A 10,108-nucleotide genomic window follows, 5' to 3' on the forward strand; every position below is an offset into this window, starting at 1 on the left:
GTGTTGTGTTCCTCGGTTGTTGTTTCACATGACAGTGACATCATCAAAGCTTTAGAGGCTAAGCATCCATACAAGCCACCCCCATCCATGTCGAGCACCATTTATCCTGAGCCTCCCCTTTTAGTAGATATTGGCAATGTCCTTTGTTGTATTAAATCGTATCCTAAAGGAACTTCGTGTGGGAGAGACGGCTTGAGAGCTCAACACATTTTGGATGCTCTATGTGGGGAGGGGTCTGCTATAGCTACAGATCTCTTACATGCCATCACCGCAGTGGTTAATCTGTGGCTAGAGGGAAGATGTACGTCATGTCTGGCAGAATTTGTAACGTTTGCACCTCTTACTCCGCTCCTAAAACCTGACAATGGAATTTGTCATGTTGTTGTAGGCACTATATGGAGGAGTTTGGTCTCAAAGGTTGATATGAAAAGAGTTGGTAAAGAAATGGCATAATACCTTAATGACTTTCAATTTGGAAGAGGTGTGTCGGGTGGCGCTGAAGTTGTACTTCATAGTGTCAATAGGGTGTTGAGTGCACGTCATGATGATGGATCTCTTGCAATTCTTACTGTGGATTTATCAAATGCCTTCAATTTAGTGGATAGATTTGCCTTACTTCACGAGGTCAGGATGAGGTGCCCTTCCATTTCCTTACGGGTTGAATTCTTATATGGACATGCAACAAGGTTGTATTTGGGAGATAAACATATTTGGTCCACTACTGGGGTCCAGTAAAGCGACCCTTTGGGACCACTTCTTTTTGCTCTTGTACTGCACCCACTTATACATCAAATTAGAGACAATTGCAAGCTTCTTCTTCATGCTTGGTACCTCGATGATGGGACCGTCATTGGAGATTCAGAGGAGGTGGCCAGAGTATTGGACATCATTAGGGTGGCAGGCCTAGGATTGGGGCTTGAGCTGAATATCAAGAAAACTGAGCTATTTTGGCCTTCATGTGATGGTAGGAAGCTTCGTACATGTTTATTCCTTGCTGACATTGGCGCGGCCGTCGGTGGGGGTGAAGCTTCTTGGGGGGGGGGGGGGCTGCTAGTCGATGAAGAGGGTTGCCAAGGCTATTGATTTGATGCGCCTTTTACCACAGTTACATGACCCCAGAGTGAACTCCTTTTGCTCCGATCTTGCATGGGCATCGCCAAACTTTTCTTTGGCCTGAGAACGTGCCAACTCGTTCACATGGAAGAGGTTGCTTTGTGTTTTGATAAAGGGTTACGTGGGTCGATTGAGGACATTGTGGTTTGTGGGGGTCCGTTCTTTGGGGACCTTCAATGGCGACTGGCTTCGTTACCAATTAGGCTCAGTGGTTTGGGGTTGTATTCAGCATTATAGGATTCCTCCTATGCTTTTGTGGCCTCAGGAGCTCAATCGTGGGTGTTACAAGACCACGTCTTATGAAATAGCGGCATATGTGGTATGGATTTAGATTATGTTTGTGCTTTGGCCTGTCTTCATGATACGATTTTGGGCTTTGATTTCAGCGGTTTCACTAATAAGGACATCGCCCTTCAAAAAGCCCAACATTCATTGGCGAGTGCCCTTTTTAGTAAAATTATCCAAGACATGGAAGTTCACTTCGACATGACGATTAGACAGAAAGCAATTTTTTAGTGTATAAGTGTGACAACCCGAAATTTCAATCTTGTACAAACCATTCAATCCAATCAAAGTTAGACTTGTTCCTGCTAACTTCTAGCACTATTTTGAGTCTATTTGAGCATTCTGAGTCTAGTATATCCAAGGAATAAGTGAATGAGAGTGCCAATTGAAGTTGTAACCCATAAAGCATGCCATAAACCCTCAAAAGAGGAGTTTACGGCCAAGGGTCATGGGTTTACGGCCATAAACACATGGTGGCCGTAAACTCCATGGTATATATATGGCCCTTAGCCATTTTTCAGCCACTTTTCACTCTTCCAAGCCTAGAACTCGAATTCTCTCCCAAGGATCTTGAAGCTTTTGCTCCAAATCTTCAAAAATGTAAGTGAATCCTTCCATATATGACTTAATACATCTCTTCTTCTTGATTCACTCTTGATTCCATCCACGAAATCTCTTCTTTTGAGTAGATCTTCAAGTGTTCTTCATTTCACCAAGAACACCAAGAACACACACTAGTGTTTTTGGACTTTAATCACCCTTTCAAGCTTCTACTACGTAAGTACACTACCCTTAGCTTGTTATATACTAAAATCACTTGTTAAACATCAAGAAATCATGTCCAGGAGGGTGTTTACGGCCAAGGCAATCTCCCTTGGTCGTAAACCCTAATAGTGGGTGCATATGGACCCTAACTTCTTCCTAAGGCTTGGTCTTTAGTCTAGAACACTTCCTGAAAGCTAGTAGTACCTTAAACACACGAAATGGAACAAGAGGACATGAGTTTACGGCCGTAAACACCATGGGCCGTAAACCCATGGGCCGTAAACTCATGGAGGGTTTACTCTTGGGCCGAAAACTCCAATGTGAGGCCCTATAACCCTTAGATGCAACCCTTTGTACCTCTAGCACTTGAATCAAATTGTTTTCCATGTCCTAGGGTGCCTTTACTTGCTTAATTAGTTGCTTAATCACTAATTAGATACATATATGTGTCATTATATGTTAAATAGGATCCGTGTGTGCTCAAGTCCTCACTTGACACTTAGCATCCTATCCGGCACTTCCATCCAAACCACTCACTGCAGGTGAGTTCATACCCCTTAATCAACCTTTGAAATGATTTTAAATGCTTTTATTGGGGGGGGGGGAATACAAGTTGAAACATTCTAGTTATTGCTTTAATCACATGTGATTAATAACTAGAACAAACAGAAAGATTTTCTATTACTTTCGAATGGTTATCAAACTTATGGATTTCAAACACTTCAAAACTTTTATTAAACTCTTTTAAATGCTAAATCCTTTATCAAACTCTTCTAAAACTTACATTATTGTCAAACTCATATCTATACAGATATATTTATATAAGTAAGGTTTGAAGGACTTAGGACTGATAGTTCACCTTATTTCCTGTTCCTTGTTTGGTTGTGGACTTAGGGTATCTTATTATTTGTCCGAATGTCGTTGAAACCTTAAGTTATATATCGTATATATGTGTTGGGATATGAAAGCTTTCACTTCAGTTCAGTACCTTTGAGTAGCAAAGGCATACCAACAACATTGCTAGTTAACTATAATAGGTATAGTTAAGAGATTACTACTCACTATTACTATTACAACGACACGTACAAGAGTCATTACATTTACGAGTCATTACATATGCACTATAATGAGAAACAATACATACTATACACTAGTACAGAGAAAACATTACTACACTATGACATACTATACAAACATTGAATACGATAACCTACATGTGACATACTACTTCTCGATACGACACTACATCGTTGTATCACTTTGTAACCAGAGTCTCCTGGAGGGAGAGTGAGCATTGTGTGTATAGATCTATACGGGACAGACACTCCCACATCCCGACTGCTAGCTACAGTCCCACCCGATAAGTCCAAGGGGTGACAGAATGTTACCTCGCTACATATGACACCGGAGGGTCATCAGTTATTCAGTCGTCGATCAACATGGTTACATACGAGTTCACATTTAAACCTTTAATTAACCGACTAAGAATTAAAGGCAAACAGACTCCCCGAGGTGTATTGTACATTTAATACTACCTGGAGTCTGCATTTTTATCACCTTATAGCCAGCAATGACACTACTGAGGTAAAACATTATTTTCCCCTAGTACATTTATTTTGTAATCATCTCACATAAACGATGGCTTAAACTATATTTTTATAATGATAGTTTCGCTGGGGAAAACTCTTACATAGTCGGGTCTTGGTAGAAGACTACATTTCAGTAGAAAATATAGGATTTTCTAGGGAGTTCAACCATTTACAAACATTTACAAACAGCTACGAATATTTACACTACATTGTTACAAACATTTTTCATACAAGCAATGACACTAAATACTTATGAACTCACCAGCGTTAATGCTGATAAACTCTTTCAAAATAACTTGTATTCTCAGGTCATCAGTAGGCAGGTACCGATGAAGCTTTTGAGAAGATGGATCACATTCAAGACTCATCTTTTATTTTGATCATTCATTTTGGTGTCTTACAAACTATACAGAACACGCTTGTATTAAAATTATTCTATTAATGCAATGGATGTTGTTGCTTGTTTACTACTATGCTTTGTTGTGATATTGTACATGAAGTCCTCCACCCCAGAACGTTTCCGCCGTTCCGGTTTTGGGGTGTGACAGATTAGTATCAGAGCATTGTTTATAGTGAATCAAGTATATCAACCCATAAAAGATATACAAACTATAAACGCATCGGGATTAAAACACTCTGACCAAGAATTTATACTTTTAAATAATAAAATATTTAACTAAGTATACATACATACATTCATGCTAAGGTCAGTATCATACTAGGTCAGAACAAAAGTATTACGATTGTTGAACAACACAATTAGGCTTAGAGACATATAGTCAAATCTAGGGGGATATAGCCCGATCAACTATATTTTCCGAGGAGTGACTACCATGTGCCTAAGAATGATTGTGGTGTTGCAACAAGTCTAAAAACTTACCAATACCACTACAATGAGAACACTAGAACAGAACATAAACCTAAAATACTATAGGAGTATTTTGTGTTACTATAATTACTTATGTGCAAACTAAAAAGGTCTTTATTAGTATGTCAATAGTTGTGGAGTGGATACGCTAATGTTATATGTAACTAGGGTGTTATAGACTTAGAATCTGTGACCTTTGCTTTACCTCATGTTCCTTGTTTGGTTGTGGATCTAGAGTTAGGGTCACTTATTCGAAGGTCTATCCTGCCTTGGTTACATATAACTGGTATGCACTACGCAAATGTTGAAGCAACTAGTAAGGGTCATCTTATAATAATCATAATTGGTACGTCTATTAACTATTCTTATACCCCCTTTTTCTCGCGTAGATAACATGGTTGGCTTCCATCTCCCCGACGATCCGTATTTTCCCAACCAAGGCAATGGTGGGTGGCTCGATGATGAGCCAGAAGAGGATCATCCAATCCCTTTGGATGATCACCTCGTAGAAGGTTTTTCGGATAGTTCTGACTCCGAACCAGAAGTCAACAACCTACCCCCAGTGGCTCAAATCCCAAATCCTAACCCCCGTCCAGCATTTCAAGGTCCCACACCCTTGTGGGCAACAAACTTGAACCATTGGAGTGATGAGCAGGGTCAGCCTCTACCTTTCAACGGAGACCGAAGCTTTTACATTATAAGCGAGGGAGGCTCAGCTGACCGAGTCCTACCCATCATGGTCCGTAGGATTGCTCGGAATGTCGAGCAAGGTCGTGCAGCCATCGACCGAGTGATGGAAGTGGACGCCAATTCTGGCATTAACACGGTCCGCATTCGCCAACTTGAATAGGCTATGGATAGGACTAGGAGGACCAATGAGGCTCTGCAACAACAACTAACTGCATCCCGAGCCGAAGTCATAGAACTCCGAGTGCGTCAGAGGGCGCATGAGCGACATCTTCAAGAGGTGGTGCGTCAACTGGCAGATCTGAGGGTTCGCCCGAGGGATACCCGTCGCCGGTAGAAGATGTCAACTCATCTTTTCTTTCGGGATAAGGGATAGCCTTTATTTTCTGTGCTCTATGGAGCACTTGTCTGTAAAATATTCCTAACTTTTAAAGTACTCTAACTAGACTTCGAAGCTGCCAACATTTTCCCTTATGGTTTGATGTAAGACCTACTGTTAGGTCATTTTTCCCGAACTCATTTTACATCATTAATACCAGTAATATTGGCAGTTATCTAATCTATGAGAAAGTCTTTACCTTTGTGTTTCCCTACTCTATTGTTATGCCTCTATCTGATAGTTGGACTATGGCGAATTAGTTCATGAAACACTCTCATCATACTTTCAATTGATTCTTACTATTATCATCATCTTTATAAACTTCCAGTAAAAGATGCCGCCTCGCAAGCGTCCGACCAGAGGCACGCCTGTGAATCAAACTCCACCACCACCACCCCCTCCGCAGTTTGATGTGGTGATGTTTCAGGCAGCTGTAACCGCAGTTGTGACCGCATCCATGGCTCAAGTAAATTCTGGTGGTGCAAGTGGAGCTGGAACGGGCACCAACTCTAGCCATGGCAAAATCCAACCACATACACGGGAGTGCACCTATAAAGATTTCATCAGCTGCAAACCAACGTACTTCAACGGAACCGGAGGGATCATTGCGCTGTCCCAATGGATCGAGAGAACAGAAGCAATCTTCGAGATGTGCTCATGCCATGAAGGAAGCAAGATAAAGTTCGCTGCTTGCACCTTCACCGAAAGGGCCCTGACATGGTGGAATGGCCATGTCAAATCACTCTCACTGGTAGCAGCTAACGCTATGGGCTGGGAGACACTGAAGGATCTGATGGCAAAAGAGTATTGCCCGAGGGGCGAGATTCAGAACTCGAGGAGGAACTGTGGAACCTTAAGATGAAGGGTTCCGACATAGTGGCTTACACGGCCAAATTCAGCGACCTGGTGACCCTATGTCCCAACATGGTCCCCAATGAAAGCAAGAAAGTCGAGAGATACATCTGGGGTTTGGTGCCCCCGTATCGAGGGAACGTTCTAGCATCTAACCCCGCGACCTTTGATAGTGCCAAGGAATTGGCCCAAAGGCTTATCGATCACGAGGTTCCTTCTCCTCCAACAACAACTACAACGGCTGCCACCTCGCCAACCAAAGCAATTGACAACAAGAGAAAGCGTTGGGACCGAAAGAAGGGCAAATCAACTCAACCCTCTTCCAAGAACCAACAGACTGTGGCTGTCCATGCTGCCACCACCCCTGTTGCCCCTGTACCAACCAAACCATATGCAGGGACCCTACCCAAGTGCACTAAATGCAATTTCCATCATAACGGCCCCTGCCGGGAAATGCACTGCACCAATTGCGACCGGAAGGGCCATACCGTCCGGTTTTGCAGAGCACCACCCAAACCCATCACCCAGGTCCCCGGTACAGGAGTAAGCCAGGCCTGCTACGGGTGTGGCGAGACAGGGCACTTCAAAAGAAACTGTCCGAAAGACGGGAATGCGGGAGGAGCAGGAAGACTACTTGCTATTGGCCACAATGAAGCCGTGGCAGACCCCACAATAGTCACGGGTACGTTTCCCCTTGATAACTCATATGCATGTATCCTATTTGATAGTGGAGCAGAGAGGAGCTTCGTAAACCAAAAATTTAAACACTTACTTAAACAATCACCGCAAGCACTAAAAGAAACTTTCGTCGTAGAGATGGCCAATAGAAAGACAGAGAGTTCTAACGAGATTTACATAGGTTGTACCCTCACGCTAGATAATTATTCATTCCCAATCAACCTCATACCTGTAGCGATCAAGAGTTTCAATGTCATTGTGGGCATGGACTGGTTGAGTCTCCATCGTACCGATATTCTGTGTTTCGAGAAAGCAGTCCGTCTAAACCTACCGAATAACGAAACCTTGATGATCTACGGAGACAAAACCAGTACGAGCCTTCGTATCATCTCAAGTATTCAAGCCCAGAAGTACTTGCGTAAGGAATATCATGCATTCCTTGCACACGTTGTCGACACGAGCCGAGAAACAAAAGACCTAAAAGACCTCCCCATAGTACGCGACTTCCCCGACGTCTTTCCAGAAGAACTACCGGGTTTACCTCCCCAACGTCAAGTCAAATTCAGGATCGACTTAGTTCCAGGGGCTACCCCCGTAGCCAAATCGCCCTATCGTCTAGCACCTGCAGAGATGCAAGAATTGTCCGGTCAACTTAACGAACTGCTCAGCAGGGGCTTTATAAGACCAAGCTTCTCACCCTGGGGAGCACCGGTCTTCTTCGTGAAGAAGAAAGACGGATCGTTCCGTATGTGCATCGATTACAGGGAACTCAACAAACTTACGATCAAAAATCTTTACCCTCTTCCTCACATAGACGATTTATTCGACCAGCTGCAAGGGGCGAGTTACTTTTCCAAGATTGATCTGAGATCCGGGTATCACCAGTTACGAGTGCTTGAGGAGGATGTTCCGAAGACAGCCTTTCGAACTCGTTACGGACACTACGAGTTCGTAGTGATGCCATTCGGATTGACTAATGCGCCCGCAGTATTCATGGACTTAATGAATAGGGTATGTCGTCCTTACTTGGATCAGTTCGTCATCGTTTTCATCGATGACATACTTATCTACTCTCGAAGTAAGGAGGAACATAGCAATCATCTACGACAAGTCCTAGGAACCTTATGATCAGAGAAGCTCTATGCGAAGTTCTCTAAATACGAATTTTGGATCCGAAGAGTCGAATTCTTAGGACACGTGGTTAGCGAAGAAGGAATCCACGTGGACCCATCCAAAATTAAAGCTATTGAGAACTGGTCAGCACCAAAGACGCCTACAGAAATTCGTCAATTTCTAGGCCTTGCGGGCTACTACCGTAGGTTCATACAGAACTTCTATCGAATCGTGAAACCCCTTACAACATTGACCTAGAAAGGCGTGGCCTTTGACTGGGAAGAGAAGCAGGAGAAAGCGTTCCAAACGCTAAAACGAGCCTTATACACCGCACCGATACTGTCCCTCCCCGAAGGAACAGAAGACTTCATGGTCTATTGCGATGCGTCAAATCAAGGGCTCGGCTGTGTTCTGATGCAACGAGGTAAGGTCATCGCCTATGCCTCAAGACAGCTGAAGACACACGAGGTCAACTACACCACTCATGACCTCGAATTAGGAGCAGTTGTGTTTGCTCTGAAGATCTGGAGACACTACCTGTATGGTACGAAGAGCACTATCTTTACAGATCACAAAAGCCTGCAACACATATTCAACCAGAAGGAGCTCAATATGAGACAATGACGGTGGGTCGAACTACTCAATGACTACGAATGCGAAATTCGTTATCATCCGGGTAAAGCCAACGTAGTAGCAGACGTCCTAAGTCGGTAAGAATATTCTGGTCGAAGAGCCAAGTCATTAACTATGACTATCCAGTCGCATCTGTCCACACAAATTAAGGAAGCTCAGCTCGAAGCCTTAAAACTTGAGAATGTGGCGGGTGAATCTCTGCGAGGAATGGATAAGAACTTGGAAGTCAAGGGTGGCGGAGCTTTGTATCTCATGGACCAGATCTGGACACCGAAGCACGGTGGCTTCAGAGACTTGGTCATGAAAGAAGCGCACAACACTCGATATTCCATCCACCCGGGTTCAGATAAGATGTATCTGGATCTTAAAAAGTTATACTGGTGGCCTAACATGAAAGCAGAAATTGCTACCTTCGTGAGTAAATGCCTTACTTGCGCCAAGGTCAAGGTCGAATACCAGAAACCCTCAGGTTTACTTCAGCAACCGGAGATACCTGAATGGAAGTGGGAACGGATCACTATGGACTTCATAACCAAGTTGCCCAAGACAACGGGTGGACTTGATACCATATGGGTCATCGTCGATAGATTGACCAAGTCTGCACACTTCCTACCCATCAAAGAGACTGACAAGATGGAGAAGCTCATAAGAACATACATTCGGGAGATAGTACGACTGCATGGTGTCCCTATATCTATTATCTCCGATAGAGATAGTAGATTCACTTCGAGATTCTGGCAGTCGCTACAAAACTCCTTAGGAACGAGCCTGGACATGAGTACAGCCTACCATCCACAGACCGACGGACAAAGTGAGAGAACTATCCAATCCTTGGAGGACATGTTGCGAGCCTGTGTGATCGACTTTGGGAAGGCATGGGATACTCATTTACCCCTTGTCGAGTTTTCCTACAACAACAGTTATCACACGAGCATAAAGGCTGCTCCATTTGAAGCCCTCTATGGACGGAAGTGCAGATCTCCTCTGTGTTGGGCTGAGGTGGGTGACACTTAACTAGCTAAAGGACGAATTCCCGACAGCACTCTCACGGGTCCGGAGATCATTCGGGAAACGACATAGAAGATCGTTCAGATTCGTGAACGACTGAAAGCCTCTAGAGACCGACAGAAAAGCTACGCAGACAAA

The sequence above is a fragment of the Lactuca virosa genome, chromosome 2 (assembly GCF_052849685.1).
Source record: "Lactuca virosa cultivar CGN04683 chromosome 2, Lactuca_virosa_CGN04683_v6, whole genome shotgun sequence".
Classification (NCBI taxonomy): domain Eukaryota; kingdom Viridiplantae; phylum Streptophyta; class Magnoliopsida; order Asterales; family Asteraceae; genus Lactuca; species Lactuca virosa.